Genomic DNA, 9,964 nt, shown 5'->3' on the forward strand with positions numbered 1-9,964 from the left:
ATTTATCACGTTCAACATGGCGGAGCAGAAACGGGTCTGCAGAGGAGACGAAGTTTATGCTCTGGTCTTTAAAAAACGGGCGTCCAGCTTATGTGTCTCTGAACATGACGTCTTCCTCTCGGCCTTCTTTAATAAGGACATGTGAAGGACGTTTTCCTTTTTTAATCGTAATTTAAAACTCCAGCGCTCCAACTGGAAACTCATCTCACCCTGACTGGACCTCACGTGACGCTCGCTGTCATGGTAACGTTTCCTCTTAGAAGATTACTCTTAGAAGATTTTCATCAGATTATTGAATAGAGTGTTCATATAAACCCCTCAGTCTCAATCTGTAATCGGAATGTATTCATTCGGATTGGCAAAAATCTGTGCTTGTAAACATAGCCATTGTCTGATGTCCACTAAGGCGTGCTGGCACATCTTTTTGTATTAAGAACTGTTACTAGGTGACTTTGCACCTTTGGAGGAGAACATTAATCACCTAGCAGTACCATGTTATAGTGGTATTCCTCAGTATGGAACTGACTGGGGGTTAAATCAACTCCCTTTGTCCGGTTCCACTTCCTGTGTATCACTGGGAGGCCTTTTAAAATAAACTATTGAAATTATTATATCTGTATGTAGGTGTGCTATTGAGAAGGACATTTTGTTTCCTGCATTGATCCTGTTTTAATCTTTAACTTAATGAAATAATTTAAGAACTTGATGACAGAAACGTTTCAATAGTTCAATGATATTTATTTGATCACTTCTTGTGTACATGTACAGTAGTGTTGTAGTACTCGGGTAACAGTCTCTGTCTTGTCTCAGTCTTGATATAATTTTTGTCTCAGTCTTGGGAGAAAGTGGACTCAGAAATTGTTCTCAAGTCCAGCTGAGAGCAATGCCTCCGTCTGAGGTAACTGGAAACTGAGCTTTTTTTGTCATTGAATATCAACGAAATCTTCAAACAGAATAAAACAGTCTTTTCTCTGCATGTGTAAATAAAATCTAATCGGTCATTCCATTATGACTTAACTGGGTTTTAATTCTTTGTTGATGTTTGTTGTTTCCAAAACTCAAACATCTCCCGAGGGCAGATCTGAATGTTAGTGTTACTTTATTTTAATGTAATAATAAAATGGATATGTGTTGTTTGGTTTATGTTCTGTTAACTTTAGGTGGTGATTCTAAATGAGTTTTAGAGAAGAAGGACAGAGGATAATGTCACTATCATTTGCTTCCAAAAGTTACAGTGAAAAGTTGGACTGAGACTATAATATATTATTAATTTAAAATATTTTAGGCTATTATTATTTACCACAGCATGGCTGTAAAAACAAATTAGAAATGTATGAAAAATACCCATTCATAATTTTTGTGATGCCATTGTCGTGGAAATTCTGACAACAGAAAAAATCACAAGTTTCGAGTAAGGAAAGGAAGTTTCGAGTAATTTGAGAAAGGAAAGTGATACAGACCAGAAAGTGAAGTGATGAGAGCGCGCGCTCTGAAGCGGCTCCTCTACACACAGAGGATTTATAGTTTGCAAGATCAAGGTTGTTCGCCAAATATGGCTATGGGCCTGTGCAGTGTGTTTTGTTTATGCCATGTGTACATGGACTCACAGCATGCAGCACGCTCTGATCGTGTGGGGTGTGCATGGTCGAGGTCGTGCTGACTAGCATATCTTGCAAAACAGAAGTATCGGGGTCTGACATCCCGTTTTGCACCCCGAGTGATTAAGTGCTCAAGGACAAGGACAAGTGCTCAACATGTTTTCATACCCTGCAAGCTAACGCAATGCATTAATAACAGACAGAATACATCAACGTTACAGTTTATACATGGGCGAGCATCATACAAATTTCCAAGTGTGGTGGGGGGGGTGAGAGCACTTGCAGGTGTCTTTCCCATCTAACACAGACTTGGACAAAACAGTTACGGCCTTATTCAAATTATAGGTAAATTAGACAATCTGCATATACAATTATAATTATAATGCAGACTTGGATTGGATGAGAAACCTAACTAAACGCAAGGTCACTGGAGAGATTCATGGGCGTTATAATGATTATAGTTATAAAAGTTATAAAATGATAGAAAAGCCCATTTCCAGCTCCTGTACTACTTAAGAAAAATATTCCATATTAAAATGATGCAAATTTGATTACAGAAGATCATCTATATCCTTTCACTACAAATTAAATGATAAAATATGACATTATTTATTAATACATATCATGTATATTCGAAGACCATGAATATACAGTGAACTACAAACAAGTTTCGATTTTTCCTCTTCATTCTTTTTTATTTTTACATTCTTGTCTCTGACTTCAGTGCTACAAAGTCTTGGTTTTAACTCGATGTGTCCAGGTTTCAGTCTTGACTTGGACTCACCTCTAGTGGCCTAATATACAGTAAAAAAAAACAAAAAAAAAGTGAAATTAAGCACTTTTTAGAAGTGTTAGAACTTTTCCTCAACCCACAAAGCAAAGATGCACTAGAATGAATGACTGATGCATAATTGATATTTATTTATTTACTTGCTTGCTTGCTTCTTGTTGGTTTGTTTCTTCAGTCTCTCAATCCATTAGTTACCAGTAACATGTTGTCGGGCCCAAAAGCCTTTCTTCTGTGCTCAAGGCCTGTGGACAGAGATGGATTCTCCTAGCGTGTTCTAATACTGTTACCTCAATATAACTTCCTCTAACAAAATAAGAAAAATGTGAAAGTGTAAAAAGCAAAGTAAAATAAAAAGACTTCAGTTGCTGAGTTCTTGTGGAAGGAAGGAAAAGGCCTTCTGCTTTATTGAGCTTGGATGGCAAGATGGTTCCTGGACAACCACAATGCAAAGAACATGTCAAAAACACCCACTTTATATCCTGTTTGGGATGATGAAGTAATCGCCCCTCCTTTTCTATGGAATTTTATACCATCTTAGTTCCCATTATTTCCAAACCTTGCATGTATGTGGGAACTGTCACATCTGCACTTGGGAACCCTTATTTCCAATGATACACGAAATATGTTTTTTAAAAATATCTTCTCTTAGCTGTATCAGAACGTTCCAGTTCCCAGGGACAATAGCTTTGACTGGTTGCATTGTAAGTTCACCTGTCCCAGGGCTGGTTCTTATCTCAAGGACAGTTCTTCTTGCTCACACAGCAGATTCTCACAAGCTTCAGGAGGCCCCTTTTACTAACAGGATTTGAAGCTAAGGCCTATTTTACAGTGTGAAGATTACTATTCTTTGGTTAATAAACACTACTTGTTAGCATTATCAGAAGATAAAGATTATTTATTCAAAACATCCGTCAATGTCTAACAGTAAAACGGTAGAAACAATGAAATGTGCTGCTAAAATGTGCAGCTAAGTCATTATAGCCTTAGTAGTTTGCTAGCTAGCTGATTTAAAATATCTGAATATCTGTGTTTCAAAATCTGTCATTCCACAATAATGACCATGGTTTTGGAATGGGATGTCCAGAAAGCGCATATAGTTGTGATGGTCAGGTGTCCACATACTTATATAGTGTACATGGATTCACCAAAGTAACAAAGTTCCTCTTCTTTTAGAAGTACACTATATGTAAAATTTTACACAATTTAAAATTTTAAAAAAGTACACAACATTTGAGCAACATTTCTTTTTAATATAAACCCAAAACATTCCATGCATAGTTTCTGGAAGTTCTCTAGAAATGTTCTGCTCATATATCACCAGGGTGCCTATCGGCTCACCATTAAACTTCAGACTCTAAGAGTCTCTTTGAGTCGCCTCAATTCCCTTTAAAAGTCAGATGCAATCAGCTAAGTGGATTCAGTCAGTGACTTGAAAAGATTGTTGCTGACGTTGCCTGATGTTTGTTTAACTTTTTGTCCAACAAAGCAGTAACTTGCTGATTTTAACTATGGGCACATACATGACCTAAACTGCCTGCTTTACTATGGGCTCTGTGGAATGTCATTTCTTAATCTGTCTACACTCTGTCGCACTCTGCTGGCTTCATACGGTATTTCAAGAGACTGCAGAACATATAACTGAGGTATGGGGTAATGTAGTTTGGTTCAGTCAGTTACCAGCTGATATGGGTCACCCAGAGAATTTTAGAGATATTATCAAGAGAATGGTTGTACATGAAGAAAACATGAGAGTTTATTTTTGGATGAATGAAATAAATAAATGAAATGTTGGAACTTAATGTGTGACTACTATGTTTTTCTGTTGCTTCACTGTCTGTGACTGACCTTCTGTTTTTTTGAAAAATATATGTGCATTTTAAATTTGATGCCAGCAACAAGTTTCAAAACAAAAGACAAGTTGTGTAATGCTAAAAAAACACCTGATGGAACATGTACAACTAAGTCTTTCAGAAGTAAAGATGAAGAGGGGTTCACCACTCTGTGAAAGACTACACTGACAAAAAGTGCAACAATTCAAGATCAGTGTTTCTCAACATAAAATAGCAAAGAACCTGGGGGTATCATGACCCATGTGGTTCCTACCACACAGGGCAGACATTGAATTTTGTCTTAAGTTCTTACAATTTACCTACACCTAATAATTATTCTATTTTGGATCTTTAAAAAAGACATAAGATGCAAGAAGAAAAAAAGACTTGTCGTGGTGTAGTATCCGAGTTCCATGTGTTATCTGACTTTGCAGGTTTGGAATGTTTAAGTTAGGGGGCCCCTGGTCCAAAGGTCCAAGGGTCAAGATCCCATAGGAATGGACCCCTCTCCCTTCCTCTTTTAGTTCCAGATGGATGAGACTATTTTAAGAAGGACCATATGTTCTGTCTCCTTTTTCAACAACAACCACCCTATATAAGCAGTAGGCCATATTGTTCTGGAGGGGACACTTCAGAATTGGCACGGATCCCCTCTCAGGTACTTTATAGTGCTTGATATGATACTGCTTTACTTTGTAATAAACATACAAGCAAGACTGTGTCAGCGGAGACTTCTTCATCATCTTCACATCATCGCTATTTAATAAACAACAGTGGGAATTCTGACGACAGAACGAACAAGTTTTAAACAAGCAATAGAATTTATTTAGGAAAGTGATACAGACCAGAAAGTGAAGTGATGAGAGTGTGCTCTGAAGTGGTTCCCCTCACATAGGGTTTTTACACCCTAAACTAGGTTTTGGCTAGATATCAAATAAGGGAAGGTTTGACAGCTGCTGTTATCAGTCTTAGGCAGATTTCTATTAATATAGCCATATAAGGCTGTGAATACATGCAGCATGTTCTGATCATGCTGTGTATGCATGATCAGAGATGTGCTAACTAGAATATCTTATGAAAGCAAAAGTATTGGGGGTGTAAGACAGAATGACCGAGGTCAATCGCTATATAAAGATACATCTTGTTTTTGTATCTAGACAGCTAAGCACTTCTGCCAGAGGACAGGATGTTTTGTTGATGCCCGTACATAGTCTTACACCCTACAAGCAGTACAGCAAATACATTGAATTAATACAAATTTTCTTCACAGACTTCAATCTTTATTCAGGCTTATTGCAAAGCACTCAGCCTGGGCATGGTTCCGGAAATCCAACGTGAAACTCAAAAGTGCACAGCGCTCCCATTTTTATACAGTTTTCTTCACCCCTTCCTCTTTAACATTCCAATACCTGGTTTGGCCACCATTATATCCAAAGGTGTCCCACTTTTTGGGTACAATTAAGTCCAAACGAGATGTTTTTTTTTGTTTTTTTTTTTTAAAGAAACCTATCTTCTATCATACCTAGAACCATCTAACACCACCAGGTCCTTACATGACCACATTCTATAACCCATATACAACTGGTGTACTTATGTTTAAGGTTCAAAAGTTCACTTACAGGCCTCTGCTTAGAGTTTTCTGGTACTTTCCATACAGAATGTTTGGTACTTTCCTATGTATAACTCTTCTTGATAATAGAATAATGTTCACTTTAACCATATATTGGGAATACAGCTCATCATTGCATCCACAAATGCCAGTTAAAAGTTAAAACTCTACCATACAAAGAAGAAACCATATATAAACAAGATCAGTAAACACTGCCACTGGACTGAGGCGAAGTGGAAAAGTGTCCTGTGGTTCCATTAATCAAAAATTGAAATTCTTTTTGGAAATCATGGACGCCGCATCCTCCAGGCTAAAGAGGAGAGAGATCATCCAGCTTGTTATCAGTGCACAGTTTAAAAGCCAGCATCTGTGATGGTATTGGGGTGTATTAGTGCACATGGTGTGGGTGACATGCACATCTGTGAAGGCACCATTAATGCAGAACGATATATACAGGTTTTCGAGCAACATATGCTTTTCAGGGAGGGCCTTGATTATTTCAGCAAGACAATGACAAACTACATTCTGCATGTATTACAACAGCATGGCTCTGTAGTAAAAGAGTCCTGTTACTAAACTTGCCTGCCTGCAGTCCAGACCTGTCATCCATTGAAAACACCGGGCGCATTATGACCCTGAACTACTGAATAGCTGAAATCTTTCAAGCAAGAATTAGAAAACATTTCCATTTCAAAACTACAGCAGTCGGTCTTCTCAGTTCTCAAACACAGAGTGCTGTTAAAAGAAGAGGAGATGAAACACTGTGGTTAACATGCCACATCCCAACTTTTTTTAAACGTATGGCTGGGATCAAATTCAAAATCAGCATACATTCTTCAAAAAACAATGAAATTTCTCAGTTTCAACATTTGATATGTTGTCTTAGCATTATTTTCAATTGAATATAAGGTTGAATGATTTGCACATCATTGCATTGTGTTTTTATTTACATTTTGCACAGCGTCTCAACATTTTTGGAAACAGGGTAGTACTGCACGTCTGCGCATCCTGTTCAGTTGCACTGATAGTAAATAAATAAATAAACAAATAAATTAACTAAACTGGTAAACTAAGACAAATCAAGGTCACACGATGCAAAATATACCAGGCACAGTTTACAAGATGGGATATCAGTGGTTAGAAGAACACAGGTTTAATTCCAGATTTCTCCTTGAAGCCCCCACCCATAATATGGATTTGTTCAATTCCATCTGCAGCACAAATATTACTGGACTTGTTAGGGGAAAAATATTTAATCAAATAACAGGCGAGAAGATGACAAGAAGTCTCAAACATTCGTCATCTGACAATGGATTACACATGTATCTGAGAGCAGCAGATCAAAATAAACAGAATGAAGCTTATGATGGACTACAGAGTAGAACCCTACCAAACATGGATTTTGTAACATGATACTTAAAAACAATGCAAGAACACATGTCCTTCAGGGGTAAATGTTCAGGACAGAAGCCCTGTGACTTGATTTCAATGAATCAACCCCAGACGCAGTCACTTCGCTTTCACTCACTTCCCTTTTCACTTGCACCGGAAATATCTGCACCCTGCACGTTTCTTAAAAAAGATTCATTGTCAGCGTGTCGGGTTATATGTGTTCTGCAGGTTATTTTGTTGCAAGGCAGAGAATGATTACTGTTTGAGCACAGCTAAATACTCGATTAATATAAAGACAGCTTATAATTGTGATATAAGATTTTTTCCCCCAGTTTCCACAAGGAGACGTTTGGAAATTAGTTAAAAGCAAACCCAGACATACATGAAAAAATTTATTTGTATTTAATCTAATATTTGTAATTACTGCGATTTTTGAGCAAATAAACATGCACTGCCCAGTTAAATAGCTTTTTTTTATTTATTCAGGTGCCTAAAATTTTTACACAGTACTAGATAAATATCACCGCTGTTACACCTTGTATCCTTCATTTTTGTCACTATTAAATCATTTATTCTGTGTGCTCCATGCTGATGTGGTTTCCAGTGGTTACAACATGACACCAACTCTAAGAACTATATACAGTATATAATGTGTGAATCATCCTGTATCTGTCTGCACAAAATGTTCTTCTGTGTCCTCCTCAGCTGCAACTTTCGATTATCTAATTTTGATGTCTGGTTTAGCTGACTCATTTTACACTTGTGGTTTAGCTGACTTGTTGTACCTCTAATTGTCAGTGATATATGTTCTCCATATCCACCCATGTAAAAAAAAAAAAGTCCTACTGACTAACAATAAACCAAGTTGGTCTCTGAACATTGGTGCCTCTGTGTTGTTGTTCTGATGCCCTCCCCGAAGCTTTGATGGAGAGCAAACAAGTTCAGTGACATGACGAAGGTATCAGAAAGAGACAGGAGAGCCAAAATTCCTAACAGTCACTTTTTTACTTTTTCTTGCACAGTTTGACAACACCAGTTACCCTTTGCATTGTGTTTAAATTTAATAAAGAGTGGGCCAAAAGAAATAGTCTTAAATTACATGGAGAAAAATCTTGTTAAAAAAAGGTTAAGAATGTTTTTCCTGAAACATGTACATATATACAATGCATATTTAGTTAGGTGTGCACAAATCTTTGGAAGTGTACATACACACATATATCTACAAGTACAACAAATCACACAGCTTATGAACCTGAGCCACCACACTGCTACAGTTTTGCACAGCAATGACTGTGTTGCACAGGTTCCCATTCAGTTCTATATAACATTTTTATTCAAGCACGCACAAATGAGTTCTTCAGTCAGTGGAGTTTGTGCTTTGGCACTTTATACCTTCTGCTAGACCACAGGAGGTGATAAAAGATATGGGATGGGTCAGGCAGTATTTCCTGTGCTCCTCTGAGCAAAAACCATTCATAAACAGACTGAAAGGACTCATATTCCTTTCTCCCTTTACCTTTGTAAGGCAACTGAGAAAATCTCAGACCTCCACCCTTCTGCTTCTTTCTATTCACTACTGCTGACTGGGATGAGACCCCAAGGTTGTCCCAAGACCCGCTGCAGGGATTATATCTCCAGGTTTGCCTTGGGAGCGGCACGGGATCCCCCAGAATAAGCTGGAGGACGTTGCGGTGGACAGGGTCGTCTGGGATTCTCTGCTTTCCCTACTGCTACCAGAACCCTAGCTGAATCAAGCGGTTTAAGATGATGAATGAATGCGTATGTTAGACTAGGGCAGATAACTGCATTAGTAGAGGTAAGAAAAGATGATTTTACAGTCTTATGCAAAAGTTTGGGCACCCCTGGTCAAATTACATTTTTAGATTTATTAACTATAAACAAGTTAACACATCCTCCACAAAGAACATAATTCTGCACAGTTTAATACACAATTAAGGAGGAGGAAAACCTAATCTGAGAAATATCGCTTGGCATGTAGTTCTTCAATAAACTGTTTCTCAACATCATGGTGTGTTTTGGTTCCTGAATCTCATTGCCAAATGCTACATCCACTGCACAACATGATCCAAGAGTAGTTAAACTGTATCAGTGGAAAAGCAGAGCAGCCTTGAATAACACCTTCCTCCTTCCCTTCTTTGTTGATCAAAGTCGAGGGGGGTAGAGAAGTCAGCTAGTTGTTGTACTTTACTGAGACACTTGCAAGGGAAATTGATCATTGTGCTGCCCAAACATGCTCAGATTAGTCCAGGAGCAACAGAGTGTTGCCAGCAGGGGCATTCAGAGATAACCACTCAGCTGGGGAATTAAACCCACAACCTTCAGGCTGCTGACTCACCTCACTTTCCACTTGGCTACCACTAGTATGATGTGAAAGACTGACTTGTTTATCTGCTCACACTACTCGATTATCTGTACTGACAATCAGTCCTGATTCAATTAACAAAATAAAGCACTTTCAAAACCAAGAGTAGCAGAAAAATCACAATCCTTTATTAAAGACTAAAGCACATATGTCAAGCTCCAGTCCTGGTGGGCCAAAACACTGCAGACTTCAGCACGCTACCTCAAACATACCTCAGACACACCTGATTCAGCTCATCAGCTAATTGGCAAGGACTTGAACTGAAAGCGTTAGATGAGGGTAAACGTTAATCTCCGCAGCACAGATCCTCCGTTAGACATGCCTGGACTAAAGCATGAATGTTAATCTGAGTTGTCTCGAGAA

Source organism: Colossoma macropomum, unplaced genomic scaffold (assembly GCF_904425465.1).
Source record: "Colossoma macropomum unplaced genomic scaffold, Colossoma_macropomum, whole genome shotgun sequence".
In the NCBI taxonomy this organism is placed as follows: domain Eukaryota; kingdom Metazoa; phylum Chordata; class Actinopteri; order Characiformes; family Serrasalmidae; genus Colossoma; species Colossoma macropomum.